Source organism: Vanacampus margaritifer, chromosome 7 (genome assembly GCF_051991255.1).
Source record: "Vanacampus margaritifer isolate UIUO_Vmar chromosome 7, RoL_Vmar_1.0, whole genome shotgun sequence".
Classification (NCBI taxonomy): domain Eukaryota; kingdom Metazoa; phylum Chordata; class Actinopteri; order Syngnathiformes; family Syngnathidae; genus Vanacampus; species Vanacampus margaritifer.
In genome coordinates, this window is record NC_135438.1 from 24,119,197 (window position 1) to 24,137,680 (window position 18,484).

Consider the following 18,484-nt stretch of genomic DNA (forward strand, 5'->3'; position numbering starts at 1 on the left):
CACAGTAGTTCTGAAACAAGTTGGCCAAACTCTCTCTATATACGCCGCTGATTCAACAATGCCCTCTGCTGTAAAGTTTACTGGCATTGCGCGTGTAGATCTTGGAGTTTGAGCAAGTAGATCTGCTTGGCAGAATATTAGCGCCAAAAGTCACATGACTGCTGTCCGTAGTTGTAGAATAGCTTTTTACGTATTTTTAGGATTTTTTTTGCACTTGAAGGATATTTTTCCACACTTGAAAGATTTTATTTTTCACTTGAATTTTTTTTTATTTTATTTATTTTGTAATTGAAGCTATGCTTCTTTGTGAATGTAGAACAAAATACATTAGTTTGTGAATGACGTTTTGTGTGCGTGGATCACGTTTTGTGTGCATAAATCGTGTTTAGCGTGTTTTGGCATGATTTTAACTCCATACTGCAGGTTCTGACTTTCACTGTAAATAAACACACCATAAATTAGGGTTGTGTTTAAAATATTGAATAATTAATACTGAATTGATTTTTCTTTTCGAGTCTGATATTGAGTCATAAAACCATGAATCGATCATTTTAATATCTCTTTTTCCCATAAATCATTAAGAAAATAGAAGTTTAAAGGCCACAGTATTTTACTGTTTTCTTGAAATTTACTGTTCACATGAATTTCAAAGTCTTTTCTTACATTCATATGACCTGACTTATTGTACTTTAAGACAATTGAGAATCTATTTAATTTATATTTACAATTATTGAATTTGAATTATGAAAATATTTTCATCTTATCCTCGCTGATATCAATGTTTGTTTAACACTTAAGTGATTAGAACACAAGTTACATTAATTAATAAATTAAATCATTTAACCAGTTACTGCATCAACAAAAGTTAATTTGGAATTTAACATTTGTGGAGTTTTTAATAATGTCTTTGATATTGAATTGACGTTCCATAAATAATCAATATTCAATTGAATTGAAGGCAATCAAATCGGGAAAAAAATCTCAATTGTATCAAACTGAACTCTTGCGACTCAAAATCAAATTGATTGAGGTAATTAGAATCAATACCCAGTTCTCTTTCAATATCAACCACGACCATACAAAATCTGTCAACAGCTACTGTACGCAGTTGTATTGTTTTTTATACGTGTTTATGCCACTTTTATTTCTCAAAAATGTTTTGTTTGCTTCACAAATGAGGCGCTTAATGGGACTTTGTGGGGCGACTCCTTGAACTGGCTAACTGAAGAATAAGCACTGTGAGCGAGTGGCCTCTTCGGTTGAGGCATAGGCCTCCCACACGGAACTCTGTGCCACGTTGTCATTTGTGCGCATATGCCTCCACCGGCTCATCCGGCCCGCGGGGCGCCGCCTGCTTCCCTATCCGGTGAACCCACTTTCTAGCAAGGCCTAGACACCCTGCGATCCTCACTCTAAAAAGAGAATTGTTGAACCAATTTAAGATTATAAATTGAATTGTTGACCCACTTTAAAAAATCACTTGTGTGGTAACACACAATTGAAATAAGTTAGTCCAAAGTGAATATATTAAGTTTAATTAATTATGAGTTCATTAAACTTAATATATTCACCTGAATTAAGTTAATCCAAAATTACTCCAATCCAAAGTATTAAGTTTAATGAAGTCATAATACTGCCAGTCAATTAATTAAGTCACCAAAAAATCTAAAGTCAAAGAACTTGACGTGTTTTAAGAGTGGATTTGCCCCAATATTAGGGCGGAGAATCTTAAAGGTGTACTTAATAGGAAGTCAGACTCTTGCTCCACTACTCACTAAGATTCGCGCTCAAAGGGGGTGATGCTTGGAGGACCATTGGTTTGCAAATTGGAAGAGGGTTGGGTGTGGTCAGGATGTGATTGACAGCAGCAACTCGCTAAGAAGTTTAAGGAAGTGTATGAGACTGAGCCGGTGGGTGGCGGGGGCGTCTACGTCATAGTCCACAAGTGACGGATACGGCCACTTCTTGTGTAATGAGAGGACAAACAGACAAATTGTGTTTATTCCGGTGTTTAACGTTAAAAGGAACCCCGACTGTCATGACAAGATTGCTCTATATTATTAATTTGGTTGTTACTAACATAACTATGAGATAAATTTTTTAAAAATCATTTCCATTTGAAAAAATTTTGTAGCGACTTTATTTGGACATATGTCGCCATTGTTATTTACGTCGCAATGCATTCAGTGCGTGGTGACGTAGAATGGCGGCTGGGCTCTCCGCCGAGTAATGTGAAACGCCTATTAAGAAAGCAAGTTAGGCCTTGTAGCGTTCCTAAAGTAACAGCATGCGATCGGGAGAGTCACCACACTGTGCTCTTGCCATTCACCAGACTAATTTAAGAGTTTTGATCGTTCCTTTAGGAACACTACGGAGGCTTGCCTTGCTTTCTTTGTACGCATATCACATTATTCGGCAGAGAGCCAGATGCCATTCTACGTCACTACGCACTGAATGCGTTGCGACGTAAATAAAAATGGCGGCGTACGTCCAAATAAAGTTTCTACATAATGTATTAAACTGGAAATTATTTTTAAAAAATTACTCTGTTAGTAACAACCAAATACATGATATAGAGCAAACTTGTAATGACAGTCGGAGTTCCTTTTAACTCTTTCACTGCCAGACGTTTTCAGAAACGGGTTGTCCCCACTGCCAGCCGATTTAAGCATTTTGAGTGATCTTTCAAGGTCCACAGAAAATGTTGTGTTTGGACTATGGAAACACACATACTACCAAATGAAAGATTGGACTCTCAGCTTTAATCAGAAAAGAAAAGTTTGTTTCTACCTTATTCCGTTCTTTAGTAATCAACAATAGAAAATGGTTACTTTCACCGAAATTCTCTGTTTTGAAACAAAAAATGGAGAAAAAGAGCTTTTTGTGAAACGATGTTATTTCATGCACTCTAGTGAATTGTACACTTGTTTTTGTCCATGAATGATGCCACAAACACCTAAATAGTGCTTTACTTCTGTAAAACGCTTTCACCAACAATGAAAAAGTGTTTTTTGATTGCAAAATACGTTTATTTCCATTCAACAGTGTAACAATTTGACAAAACAATTTCGCAAACTATTTACAAATGTGTACAACTGTGGTACTACTTACAATTATGTGGATATTTCAAATACAGTTTTTCCTTTTGTAACGCTCTCCTGCGTGCAAGGAGACGCCAGGACTCGCACAACAGTTTACTTTCACTTTCGCATTGGTCCGTTTTGCGTGCAAACGTCACACTTTCTTGACGGCCTTTTTTTTCCGGGGAATAAAAAGCAAGTAGCAGACTGTACACACTTCCTCCGATGAATATGCATTGGACTCGGGGCACTCTCCGTTGTCCGATCGAACGTCCGCCTGTGCGTGCTCTGTTGTGCTCCGCGTTACGACACCGTCATAGCCGCCGCGTCAGCGGTTCCAATTTCGCCGTCAAGCTCGGATTCACCTTCATCATCATCGATGATGATCATCGTCGTCATCAATGTACTATTTTAGCGTTGGTCGATGCCTTTCGTCTTGTAAGTGTAGAGCTGCTTGCAAACGCTCGCCATTGCCCGTTCCCTCCTCCATCTAATGTCTTCTACTGCCGCGTCAATGCTTCCCAACCACGGAGTCACCACCCTCATCATCGATGATGATCATCGTCGTCAACAATGTGCTCTTTCAGCGATGCTTTTGGTCTTTGAAAAAAACGTCTCGGGCGTGAGCTCCTCGCGACCGGCCGCCATTTTTCCTTTGTCTTCCATTCTCATCTCCTGCTCGACGCTCTAGCTCCGCCTCTACTGACGCCCACCCGATCTTGTCAAAAGAGAGTCATCGCTGCCCTCTAGGGGCCAAAAATAGTCATTAGGCACAACAGACCGGCTGGAAACTTTCACCACAGCTCCGGAAGCCTTGCCCGCACCCGTTTCAAAAAAAATAATAATTGGATGACGTCTTGCCAATGACGTCAAATTCAAGCTTTCAACAAACATGCACTAAAATGTCAAAAATAATGAACTGGACATGGAGACAGCATCAGGAGACACCATTTATCAGCAAAAAAGAAAAAAAAAGAAAAGTTGATTTAGTGTTGAGTCTACCTTTAAATATTGAAAGTTGTACTGCCCTCTGGACAAGAAAGTGTTGTTTGCAACTTTGTATGTTTTTTAACCCTCCAGTGTTACCATAGCGCATTGTACTCCAAGCACGGCTACACAGCTAATCCAAAGTGTTGAAGCCTATAGAGTTTAATTTTGGCTCTAGAAATATCTGTCTGTAAATATATTATTTTCAGGAGTGTTGGCTTGCACTAGGTTATTGAATTGAAAGTTTAAATTGTGTTTTAAGTTCTAATGTGACATAAGTTACTAGGCGCTATTTAGCGTAGCATTTCGATGGTAGCGCCCATGTAAACTAGCACTATGCTAATGGCTCAAAACGATCCCATTTTGTAGGGTTTGCAGCTAATTTTAGTAAATGATGCAAATCTATATTATTTCAAACTTTAAATAACATGATTGTTATATTTTGTATGTTACAGTTTTACAGTTTCACTCAGTAAATTGCCAAAACAGCAATTATTCTTTATTATATCTTTCTTTTGGTAGGTTCCATGTTTTTATAAGAATAGAACAGAATATTTTGTGGGCCTTGCAAAATCAATCAAAATCCAGTAAAACAGCCAGGAGCAGTGAAAATTGCTGGGAGTGAATGAGTTAATAATTTCTGAAACCTAAAAAAAAAATTGGGGTGGGGGGAATGGTCTTGTAGCGCTTTTAAGAATGCAATATTTTATTATTTGTGCATTCAGGTCTCAGGTGGTATTCATGTATGGGCTGATGAAGCTGAGTGGAAGAAGACTAAAAAAAAAACCCCACTGCTTATGATTTGATACATCGAGCTTTGTGGAAGTCAAATGGTGGATCAAAAATACGAACATTAAAGTAGGAGGTGTACCCCAATTGTGCAAGGGGAAAACTAATTTAAGGAAATGCCTGTGAGCAAGACTTTCTTAGAATTAGAGCATTAAAAATGTTAAATGAAAATAGAAACGAGACAATCAATTATCAGCTTCCCAAATGGATTCAGCATTTCATAGTTCTGTGAGCAACCAAATTATTAGCATCCATCAAGTCTGATCTATCTGTTACTATCTGTATCATTGAACTGGATGAAATATATCTATTATTAGAGTTTCTGTTCCATTTGGAATCACACTGCTCCCCCAGTGATTTCCCCCATCCCTCCATCCAATTTGAATCCTTTATCTCAGTAAATACTGTGGTAGGCATAGCGAGGGAAGAAAAATATCTTGGTCATTTGTATAAATTAAAAATTATTCCCTGAAACTAGCATTATACTAGAATATATTTAGACAAATAGTCTGAGACTTTTCCCTGGCTCACTTCATATACAAGCAGTGTAGAATAGGTAGACCTAACCTTGACCGTAGCTGCCGTGGTGGGTGGCTGATGGAGGAGCGGGGGAGTGGAGGAGGAAGAGGTCATGAACTGCCCATCTAATACTAAATGGATAATTCAACTCTATTCCACTAAAACACCTACTGGAGCCGGGAGGCAGTGGAGTTTGTACAAAACATTGCACCATCAACAAAATAACAAGCTTCATCACTTCTTTGAAAAAAGGAATGGGTTGGTGTACCACCCCCCCCCCCCCCCCCGATATAAAGACTCTCACACCCCTGCTCTCTTTTCTTTTACCCTTTTCTAGTTCCCTGCCTGAGGCTCAACACGATCCATCATCTGTTGGAGCTGTGCTTCCTCCATTTCCTTGAGTTCTTACTGAACCATATGGCGATCACCTCATTTCTTCTCTTTGAATCCAAATCACTCAGCTGCTGTCCAATTGTCATAAGGCATTTAATGGACACCAATTGAAATCACTAAGGGAACAATTGCAGTACAGTATAGGATCCTCACACAGACAGCAGAGATACAACATTTCCCTTACTCTCTCTACCTCCTAATGTGTTTCATTTCATTTGAGTAGCAATGCAAAATTGATTATTTTCACCACAGCTCTTATCTCTCTCATGTAATTTTCTTAAATTGGCTAATTTAGATTATACTTTTTATTCACCCCAAAACATTGTGAGAGCCCTGCCCTGATGCTGCCTTCATTTTAATAAATCAATTTAAAAAAAAAAAACATGATTGATGTATGGTATCAGTTTCAACCACAGTTCACAGTCATGACTCAATAAGTTGTCGACATTCCCCACACACAAAGATGACTGTTTTGAACACCTTTATTCTGTCTTCACTAGTGTTTAGGAACTAGCTGTACAGATAGCTAACAGCTTCTCCAATAAAGTAATTGACCATTCCACAGAGTTGAAAAGTATGCTGATTTAAGGGATATCAACATCCAGTCTTACACAACAGATCTATTCAATACACTCAAAAATATTCTCAAAACCTATAGAGTACAGAGGTTAAGAAAATGGATGGATGGATGGACGTTAGTTCAACAGTTATATATTAAACAATGTGAAATAAGTGGGGGTTCCATCAACCCATTTTTTTTTTCAAATTTTCAAGAAATGTGAAAATAAAATTAAATGGAAAGACCAGAAATTTAAAAAAGGGGTCAACATTTGCACACACAAAAAAATTATACTTGGAAGGGGTGGATTTTAAAGCGTAGGAAGGAAAATGGCAACTTTGGCTATGCAAACAGGTTTTGCGAATAAACGCTGACAAGACTGGATACACGTTGCATTTTGATCGGATATTACGTCACATGTACGTTTGTAGTCACAAAGCAATGCAAAACAGAAATCTTTTTGGAATTAATTAAAGAAGCAAATATTAATGCAATTTTAGATGGACAACAGCAAAAAAATGCTACGGTTTATAAAAAATTATAAAAGCAAACTCATATGATGTCATAGCACAGGGCAGTTGCTTCCTCTTCTTCTTTTAAATTACTGGTGGATCACATCTCTGTGGTCCCCTCAATATTCACAAAAGAAAAACAGATGGAAACGGGCATAAGTCATATGTCCATTTTGCACATTAACAGTAAATCTGCTTAAAACATTATAAACAATTGGATAGAATCCCCACTATAGACATGAATGAAGATGGAAATTCTCCAATTAACTCCACATTAACCCGGGTTGTCTGGGTTGGAAGACGAACGTCTTTCTTACTGAGCTAACTGGCCTGTAATTATTTTAGTGTATTTCAGTGTTGACATGTATGTCAATTCTTTGTCACCGGGACTAATGGTTGGGGTTAGTCTTAGGCTTTCAGTGAGGTTGTAAACGTTATGTCTTTACATGGGACACTAATGGTTGGGGTTAGTCAGAGGCTCATTGAGGTTGTAGTATGGTTGACATTACAAAACACATAGTCAACATGTAACTAATTACTGGCTTGTCAGCTCAGTCAGATAGCCCCCCCTTGTCTTCCGACCACCCTACCCAGGTTTGAGTCCCAGTAACTAAACTTATGGTTCACCATATTATTATTATTTCGCTATTTACGTGGCCAATAGGGGTCACTAAACTACAGTACATGTAACACTTGGTCGTAATTTGGCACATTTCTAAACAACCTATGTGATCGTATTAATTGGAGGACTGTCTCTGCACTCCAGTTCAAGTCTGTCACTGCAGTTTTGCATACTGGGAAAATGCAGCTCAGTCAGTCAGCTTGACTGTGGTCAGGCCAGTCTCAATTCAAAGTCAAGTTAGCCGCCAAAACGATTACTTTTACCAATTCTACTTCGACCAATAGTATAGATTTTAGGAAAAAAAAATAATTGACCAAATTGTGATTTATGACGTTTCGGCCCTATGTCTGCAATATTAATGATAAACATTGCCCGGATGTGCCGTGAGACTTAATTTCATCCATGAGGTCGGTGGGTTGGGAAAAAGATGAGCACCAAGCAACAACGTCTGGTGCTCATTTGACATCAAAATGTTCATGTGTACACCTTGTTATAGTCTCTTAGTAACCCTTATTGATAAAAAGCAGTGGATTACGTTGTTCAGACAGGAAGCGATGGGCCATGCGCCCTGCAAAAGCTTCACTAAAGCCATTGTTCATTCACCTAAACCATTTTTCACCACTATCATTGTTTGTCCATTGTAGTTGTCTTAAAAGGGATATGCTCTGAGGATTTCAAATGTAATCGATTTTTGATTTTATTGGTTTTCATTAGTGCATTGGGCAGTGTAAATTAATTACGCAGTATTGCAGTGAATTAATTGACCTAAAAGTTTTTCAAGGACTAGGATCACACAAAAACACCCTTTTAAGACTGGATCTGACTTTTTCATAGGGATACTCTTCTGTATAAATGGCACTCGCACAAGCCTTTCAAGAAAAAATGCAAGAGAATGTGAAAATGAATAAATGGACAAACAATGATAGTGGTGAAAAATGGCTTTAGTGAATGAACAATGGCTTTAGTGAAGCTTTTGCTTCATTTACCAGTTAAATTCCTCCCTATTTACTTATGTTGTCATTCGCATCCGCATCTACTTGATAGCAGTCAAGCATTGACTGCAAATAGAAGTACTTCCCGCTTTTGTAACTAACAATCATGGGAAATGTAGTCCTACTACCCACAGTGGACACTCAACGCAAGCTGAGCTTTCAAGCAGGATATTTCCACTTAAATGAATTTAACTGGTAAATTCCCCTTTTATTGTTTGAATCGCTCTGACAACTGTGTGATTGACATGCACAACATGACAAAATACGGAATGCTGGGAAGGGAGCTGCGTAATAGCGGGACAAAACAATGAGGTTTGCAAAATCTGATGGGTCGCGGTACCCAAGGCTCAAAACCATGACTGTCCTGGCTAAAATAGGGACGTCTGGTCACCCTAACATAACATCTCTTTTGTACGTAAATATATGTGACTGATCTCTCCTTCCTCCAACAGGCCCTCTGCCCTCTGATGAATGCGGTATTACTATATGGTCATATATGTATTTGCAGTTCCTGCTCTATCTGGGATATAGATGCACTTTGTCAAAGTGATCAATAGTTTTCAATAAAATATCCCAGTGTGACATTGTGACCTGACGTTTCTTCTGAAGACAATGCAGATGCTATGACAGGTGTGATACATTAGTCCTGGGTTCAACAAGAACAGCCTATTTATATCAATAATAGGGACCTGCAGGGTTAAATGGTTTTGGTATGAATTAAATGAAGGCTGTGTTGTCTCATAGGGATTATAAATAAAATAGCCAATAAAGTTTGAGTCCTAACTGTTAAAAGACAAATGAAACAAAGGCATAGGACTCTCATGCCTGGTCATTTGCTTCTGTTACCCTTGCTCCCCCTGCCCATTCATCAAATTTCACTCTGGGCAAGACAGCTGGCTAGGACTGAAGCATATTCACAGTCCAGCAGTCCATCAAATTGCACCAAATACAGTAATTTTTCAGTCAAGCTACAGCATGAGCGCTAGAGGTCGGAGACAAAGTTGTTGTTCAACCCTGCCAAACAAAAAACACCAGGCGATGACATGCGTGCATTTAGGCTAACAGAATTTTGAAAGTACGGTTGTAGGGCCAAATGTTGCACCAGTGAAAATATTGTTTTGTCTGTTCATCTCTGGAACTCACTACCAACCCGACTCAGAAGCACACTCTTTTACACATTTGAAAACATAACTCAAAACACACCTGTTTAAAAATGTCTACTCAAACTAATGTCATTTTTCTCTGCCCCTTCGTATTTTCTTCTTTCCACATTTTGGTTTTATTTTACCTAATGCATTATATAGTATGGTGTCCTTGAGTGCCAAGAAAAAAAGCAGTAGAGGGAGAACATGAAAACTGGTCCAGTGCCGGGATTCAAATCCCCAACCTCATACAGTAACTGTAAGCCAGATCTGTGAACTATTTAATCAATCATTTAAGTAATTCTGCAAGAACAGAATTAATTGCAGCCTCCATTCGTCCAAGGTTTGCTTGTTTGTTTCCCTAGGAGTCGGCGCTGTTTGGTTTCGTCAAAGCTGCATATGCCGCCCCCAAGCACAATACCGCTTTGTGATTGGTCCGTACAAAAAGTGTACAGATCTGTGAAAATTAGCAGGCTCGGTACAAGATGTATTCTTGGGGGTTTGTGAACTTGCAAATACTGCAAGAATTCAGCTTGCAGAACAAGGTTACCAGGGACTTAAGTTACAATGGAATACAGGAACTCGTTTGTCACAGAAACTAAAGCACCCTGTATTAAAAGTTCTTGATATATTTGGGTGAAAGGAGCCCAATTTAGATGCATCATGCTTGGCTAGTAAACCTGAAGCCATCTGTTCAATCGTATAAAATGTTCCTAGTCATTTTGCCAGACAACTGTGGCTTTTATCTACATTTCAAGTTAATATTGTGCCTGTTTGATGCTGATGATTCTTTACTTACTTAATACTCTAACGGGGCGGAAAACACACTTTCAATTAACTTTATAATGAGGTAGGAGACAGCTTGCGTCCAGCAGTTACCCTACTTGTGAGGTACAGTATATTTACATATTAATTTCTTCTGGAACACTTAATTTTAGATATTTTTGTCATGTTCTTTTATGTGGTATGAATATATTTTTGCATGCTTCACATGATCATTACAAAACGTCATGCATTGATCGTGTTTGTGAATCTGAAATGTGACCCTACGCAGTTACCAATATAATTTGCATTTGTTATCAGTTTATTTACAAAGGTGAAACAAAAGTTAACCACTATTAATACAAAGAAGTAAAAACAATAAATAAATGTATATCTTAGTTATAATTTTATTGATAAAGGGATGCTGTATCAGTGATCCCTTATCATCTTACAAGTGAAAAAAGGAGTTAACCACTGTAACAATACCAACACAATACCACAAAAAAGCCCCCTTCTAACAATATTTGTTTGCGTACTTTACCCACTATAATGTTTATGATCATAAAATAAATGTAAAGATGAGACGAAGAAAACCAAAGTAAACTAAAATGCAGTTTTTAAACTGTGATTTATTAGGGGGGTGTCTACAGTATTCAAAGCTACTTGACCCTTTGTGAAAAAGTATTTGCCCCCTTTGTTAAATCATGAATTTACCGTGTCTAATCACAGTTTTATTTTCATTTTGTTACCAACTACACCCAAGACTGATTACCTCCAATTATATTCAAGCAAGAAACCACTTAAATAGAACCTGTTTGGCAAAACGAAGTTGGTCAAAAGATCTCAAATGGTTCCAACAAAATAGTATGGTTCAAAGAAATTCAACAACACATGAGAAATAAAGTAAATGACATCTAGCACTCTGGAAAGGGTTACAAAGTCATTCCTAATGTTTAAGGACTCCAGAAATTCATGGTATGGCCCATTATCTACAAGTTGAGAAAGCATAGGACAGGGAACATTCCCAGGAGTGGCCAGCCTTCAAAAATGACTGTAAGATCACACAATGCTCTCATTATCTACAAGTTGAGAAAGCATAGGACAGGGAACATTCCCAGGAGTGGCCAGCCTTCAAAAATTACTGTAAGATCACACAATGCTCTCACCACTATGTAAACACTGTTGGGTCTTTTTACTTCTTTGTTTTTTCCTTCTTCGTTAACCCTAACCCCGTCTCACTCTGAGGTTGTGCGTTCGATCCCAAGCCATTATGACCGTGTCCTTGAGCAAGATACTGAACCCCCAGTTGCTCCTGATGTGTTATCAGTAGGTGAATGAGTATTCAAAATGTAAAGCGTTTTGAGGGCCTTGTAAGGTGGAAAAGAACGATATAAATATAAAGTACCATTTACCATTTTTCCGGTGTTGTGAGATCACATGACACACGCAGGTGTGAGGCGATTTTAGGGGCGTGTGTGATATTCAAGTATGTGTTATACTGGAGAAACTGTTCACTTGTGGTGCAAATCCTGATTGCTGACTGATTTGTCACCTTTTTTCCCCTACATGAAAGAATTGTTTGTCTGAGTCATTTCAAATAGGTTAGTATCTTAAAATATTGCACAGCTGAAATATCAGCCATAAACAGGCAGAATTCAATGAAATACTTTTAGTCTCATTAGTGAAGATGGTGACAGTGCTTACTAGAAGGATGACACATGCACAACATCCAGAAAAATGGGGCAGAACATTGTAGACACTGAAGCGTTTGTTGGTCTTGTCAGACTTACAAAACATGAACAATGTAAGCAGTGTTGTAGTTGTCTTAAAAGGGATATGCTCTGAGGATTTCAAATGTAATCGATTTTTGATTTTATTGGTTTTCATTAGTGCATTGGGCAGTGTAAATTAATTACGCAGTATTGCAGTGAATTAATTGACCTAAAAGTTTTTCAAGGACTAGGATCACACAAAAACACCCTTTTAAGACTGGATCTGACTTTTTCATAGGGATACTCTTCTGTATAAATGGCACTCGCACAAGCCTTTCAAGAAAAAATGCAAGAGAATGTGAAAATGAATAAATGGACAAACAATGATAGTGGTGAAAAATGGCTTTAGTGAATGAACAATGGCTTTAGTGAAGCTTTTGCTTCATTTACCAGTTAAATTCCTCCCTATTTACTTATGTTGTCATTCGCATCCGCATCTACTTGATAGCAGTCAAGCATTGACTGCAAATAGAAGTACTTCCCGCTTTTGTAACTAACAATCATGGGAAATGTAGTCCTACTACCCACAGTGGACACTCAACGCAAGCTGAGCTTTCAAGCAGGATATTTCCACTGTTACAATCAGCACAGCCAGCTTTGAAATCTGGGAATATTCATGAATGACATGAAATTATGATTTTGCCATGTGTCTGCACACCACACGCTGTATATTCAAAACTGTTGTACCCATGATTTTTTTTTCTCATAATGAGTGGGGTCTCTCAGTATTTGGAAGTCTGATTACAATTTTAAAACCTTGCCGTGTGAACCAGGCTTTAGTTTAGTGCTTATTTAGTTGATTTGACATCAGGCACGTTGTTAGACAGCTAAGGGTCCTTCAGTGCACCATTTTAAGATAGGCAAGTTATTGACCTGCTAAGAGTCCTAAAAAGGGAAAGTGGCTGTGTGTGGCGGTATTTGCAAAGGAAAAGAATAGTAACACAATGCCAAGTGGACTGAGTGAGTATTAAAGCTTTTTAAATCGAAGTGGAGTTATCATTAAAGCTGCATTTTTTTCCTCCTACTCTACACTTTTGACTTGAGTGCTCGTGTGAATGAGTTGCGATCTGTTCAATGACGAAATGCCCATTTTGCTGACGAATTACGGAAACGTTGAACCCATTTAAGGTTTCAAAGGAGGGATTGGCTTCCATGCAGCATCACAGTTTTTAAAAATGTTTTTTAACAGTTGTCCTAAAATTGAGTTTTAAAAAATTCAGCCGTAAAAGTGTGTGACTTAAGGTTCATAAAGTTAAAGGTCAGGTTTTTAAAGTAAGGTTACAACACGTGGACAAGAAGTTGCTGTAACAAAAACGACGACGACAAAAAGGTGTACGTCGTGGGCATAAACATGAAAACACAAAATCACGCCGGAGAGCGGATACAACAGAGAGGAGTGTAGCACACAAAAATGGTTAACGAAAACCGCTAATGGTCTAATTACTAGTGGTGTCCACAACACCAAGAAAGACTGTTAGGAAGGTTACAGTATCAAAAATATCAGGTACAGCAAGTAGTGTCGCGGAGTAATACCCCGACACTCCTCCCTGTTGCTGCCAGGCTTTTATTTCAGCTTGATGACATGATGGGCAGCAGGTGTGTCGGCAGGATCCGGCCTCCAGCCGTTTCCCCAGAAACTGCAAGGGAGAAAACGGAAACAGGAAACGGCAGAGAACCTAAACATAACAACAATTCATCTTCGGAATATGTGACTTTGGGTTCTTAAAGGACTCAGGGTTTCAAAGTAAGGTTTCTCAACGATCCCCCCTGCTCTGTCATAGACCATAGAGTTGAACAGGAAACTGAAAGACAGGCACTGGCCGACGCTAGTCATGTGGGTCCTTTACCCCTATGGGTCCGCCTGAGCACCCCTCAATGCTAGTTGGTCATGCTAGCAAGCAAAACAAGATTAAATAACAAAAATAACAACAACAAGAACTTAACCCTTTCAGACCCACATTTTTTCTGGTGGGCATTTTTTTTAAAACTGATTTGGACTCTTTTCCCACACAAGAACCACATGGGGAAAAATGTTGGGGTTATCTCATGTTTTTATTTGTTATAGTGGACGCCAAGATAGTATGGCTGTAACGTGTTGTAAACTTACCAAGCTTATATGTAACATTTTTAGCATGAACATCATGCAAATCAACTTGTTATTGGTTAGCTAGGATCCAGTCATGAACCAGAAGCATTGGCATTATCCAAATTATGTGTTTTTATTGGTTTAAACACAAAAATGTGTCATGTTTACTGCAATCATGTATGGATCCGAAGGGGTTAACTAGAAACCCCAAATCCAGTGAGGTTGGGATGCTGTGTAAAACCGATTGCAATGATTTGCAAAATCCATTCCAACCTATATTCAATTAAATGTGCTTTAAACACAATGTATTTATTATTGAAGCAAATGTTTACTCATTTTGACTTTAATGCCTGTAACATGCTAAAAATACAGGCACAAAGCATGTTTGTTAAATCACCTTTCCTTCCATTTAACACTCAATACGTGTTTGGGAACTGAGGACACTAAGTGTTAAATCCTTGTAGGTGGAATTCTTTCCCATTCTAAAATCCTAAATGGGTTATAAAAGCAGAGCTTTGGTTACAAATGCACTTTGCAATATTACAGTTGAGTGATTCAAGCAGGCAGAAGTATCAAAATCGAAAGTGTTTATGAACATTGATTTTAAGAAAAACTGCGGCTTTGTTGCGGTTTATGGTAAAAGAGAACACATTTTCAAACTTGGATGTCCAAAATCAACAGATCTTTGTTATCATGGCCCAATAGATTTGTGTAATTACTTTTCTCAGTTTAATTGAAAACAAGCCATGTTCAGCTTGGTGTATTACACTTGTTTGTTTCCAACAAAACACATTTTGTTACCATGAATTCCCTTCAACTTCATTATAGTATTTTAGTAAACTATGCGTTATCCAGAAATGCAGAACAAAATGTACTTTCTTTCACATTTATTTGTGAAGCAAATGTACATTAGTCCCTGTATTGCATCAAATGCATGTGTTTATATGTAGATGATTCTCCAGACAGTTCATAAGGAAAAAAAACAAAACAAGTGTAAGACATTATGTTGTAATTCCACAGTGGTGTTTGTATGTGCGCCTGTGACCAACAAGCACTTTGTTCAACTCATCTGTCCAGCACAGTAGTCATTTTTGACACATTTTCAAGTTATTGATAGTTTGAGGGCCTATTGCAGATTTAAAATTAAAATGTCATAATGTCAAAATAAATCAGCTTGATCCAAAAAAAATCTGCATTAGGCAGAAGCATACTGGTCACCCTTTAGCAGAAGTGGGGGACTCAAGTCACATGACTTGGACACGAGTCGACTTATTTTTACTTGTGACTTTTTTGGCAAAACCTTATGAAAGACTCGACTTTGATTGAATTAAACTCAACTTGAGATTCGAACTACATAACGTGACAAGCCATTTTGTTTATATTTTTAATATATGGTGTCTTTTTTGTTTTAGAAACAAAAGTTGTTATTTTGGTGTCGTGCGAACTGGTGATTGGTGAATCTGGCAAGTCCGGCAACAATGGCCACTGGTATGCTCCAGCCACACAAGGGTGGAGGCTGACTAATTGATAGTGCATGTGTGAGTAACTGCGCTTGAATAAACTCTTTATTTTTTCAGTTTTCTTGGAGTCTGAGCTGAAGTTTGGGCTGTGCTCGAACCACCTCTTGTTTTGTTGTTTTATTCCAGTTTCCTTCCCAATCTTGTAGTACGCCAAGTTCCCTTAAGAAACTGCGGTGTTTTCCCAGAACACTTCATACCACAGAATAAGGAATGAGCACAGGCGTCATTACAATAGGTAGCCGCTGTAAAAAGTGTGCCACCTGCAGCGCCACCCACTGCACATCTGCCATCTTGATTGCGCCTATTGGCGCTTCTGCTCAATCCTTATTCTATGTTCCACACTGAAGGGAAGATACAAGCTAATAGGTAAACAAAAAAAAAAAAAGTCAGGGCTATTTGTACTCAACTGAGCATTAATGGAGCATGCATGATGTAAAAAAAAAAAAAAGCTTTACAATTTCCTTTTTGAACTGCACAAGGCACCTTAAAGTGTGAAGCTAAGGTTAGCTTGACAGTTTATCTCCACAATAGCTGTTCAAATAACTAAACTTAATGTTGGTAATGCATTTAGTTGAGAAGGCAAATTGATAAGACTAGACCAGGGATAGGCAAGTTCGGTCCTAGAGAGCCGCAGCCCTGAATGTTTTCGGTGTCTCCTGCCTCCAAACCCAGATGTTTTAAATCATTAGCTCATCATTACGTTCTGCAGGAGCCTCTCAGATGTGTTCGAGGAGGGAGACATCAAAAACATGCAGGACTGCGGCTCTCAAGACCGAACTTGCCTATCCCTGGACTAGACACCATAAAGCAGTGGTCCCCAACCTTTTTTTGACCACAGACCAGTTCATACGTCCTTTTCAAATGAGCACCGGCTGAGAGAAGCCGGCGATGTTTCTGGGTGTTGTTGATATATAGTTTTAACTTGAATTTGTAAATGAAGCAATGATCTGAGTTAGCTTACACAGGGAAATTAACAACAACAACAACAACAAAATGAACTTAACTAGAAACCCCAAATCCAGTGAGGTTGGGATGTTGTGTAAAACAGGTTTTCTGAAGTGTTCCTGAGCCCATGCGACAATATCTTTTGCACTGTGATGCAAGTGTTTAATGCAATCCCATCTGAGGGATTGAAGGTCGCAGGCATTCAATGTGTGTGTTTTTTTTTTTTTTTTACCTTGGGTTTACATGACATTATGGACCACAGCTGCTAAAATCTTAAACATACCTTGAAATCGTAAAGTATGCAAACAAATATTGTTCTTAAACTGTTGGACTATTTGCGTACACAGTTATTCATGTGTTGAACCTGGCCCCATCCTTTTTCAGTGATGCCCCTTTTAGACACAAAATATAACACTCACTGGTTTCAAATTAACCTGTTTATCTGTGGAATGTTCCTCATTTATGCCAGTAACCCCCCCCTTTCCCCAATCCAAGATTGTTTGTAATGTGTCGAAGGCAGCAAATTCGAAATACATATGCAGAAGAAAATCAAATCATGTTAAAATGCCTCATTCGTTGTTAAGCGGAGATACATAAATTTACTAAGTCAAGTCTAACATTGACAATATGCTCTTCTATTTAAATAATGAGAATAAGCAGTATTGATGGCAGTGTTTCTAATGTTAGAAAGACAAGTGTTGTGGATACAGTACGTGGCACAGCAGTGCAGATCCGAAGGTGCACTGTATGGTGTGTTGAGTGTCACATTCAAAGATATGCTTGAGCTGGTGGGTGTTACGGAGCCTTCAGCAGTGTCTTCACATGCCAAGTCAAGGCTGAAGAGGTGACTAGAGGATGCCGTGTCTGCGTAGAGCATTTGAAAGGTCACTAACTGCTTCATCCTCCTGACAGACACCCCCAGAAGAGCCAACTAACTGAGCTGACACGAGGCAAGAATTGTCAGACACTACTGACTATTAATTCATGTTCTCGGGGAGAAATATGAGGTATGCTTCCTAAATAGAGTAAGGTAATATTAACTGCCAACTCATTTACTCAGCTCATGCACTGACTGACTCAAGAAAAAAATAAAATATAGTACAGTAGTAGTTTTGTAGTGGTAGTTAGAAAGTCTGATTCTGGGTTTGAATCTTGGTTATTATGTTTATCTGTTGAATTTCTATGTCCTCTCTACCTTTGCTTGTTTTTAATGGCTACTGTTGCACCAGCTCCGGATGGCGAAGCCGGAGGTTGCCACACAGCCTACTCAGGCCGCTCTTGCCTACCGGGAACAATTGACATGGTCAGTGGGCGGACAAAAGGCATGCCACATAGCAGGCTCGATGGACGTACATAGTCTCAAAAACATAAAAGGAAAAAAATACTTCAGACAGGCCAGGAACAACCAAGTCAAGAGTCCAGCCTTTAAACTGATCATAAGTTGCTTTTATGAAGCAAAACCACAAGAAAATGGTTTTGGAGTGCACACCGAAGTAGACTAAAAAAATAAGGGCAATGCCTGAAACCCTAAAAAGATAATCAACATAAAAAACTGTATTTATTTATTTATTTAGTTAGTTAGTTGGATACTTAGTTAGTCTATGTGCCCTGTAATTAAGTAGTGGCCAGACCAGGTTGTTCCACAATTCTCGCCCAAAGTCAGCTCTGGTAATGTCCAGCTCCCGTGGTGATATGAAATGGATTGATGGCTGGATAAAAGTAGCAGTGTTTATAGAAATTAATAATTGGAGAGATGAACAGAGGACCTATTGTTATCTCACTTTCCCTTCAACCACCACTTTGC

At 38.5% G+C, this 18,484-nt stretch overlaps 1 protein-coding gene across 4 annotated transcripts in view; it reads left to right on the forward strand.

Annotated features, from left to right (window-relative positions):
- sorcs3a (sortilin related VPS10 domain containing receptor 3a) overlaps window positions 1-18,484 on the forward strand; it is a 300,196-nt gene that overhangs the window by 70,981 nt on the left and 210,731 nt on the right. Inside the window, exon 1 of one of the 4 annotated variants that reach the window (XM_077570519.1) lies at window positions 17,955-17,983. The exons of the other annotated variants lie outside the window; for them this stretch is intronic. The gene's annotated coding sequence lies outside the window, so the exon portion shown is untranslated. Of the gene's footprint in view, window positions 1-17,954; window positions 17,984-18,484 lie in introns of those variants that run through there. 4 annotated transcript variants of the gene reach the window in all.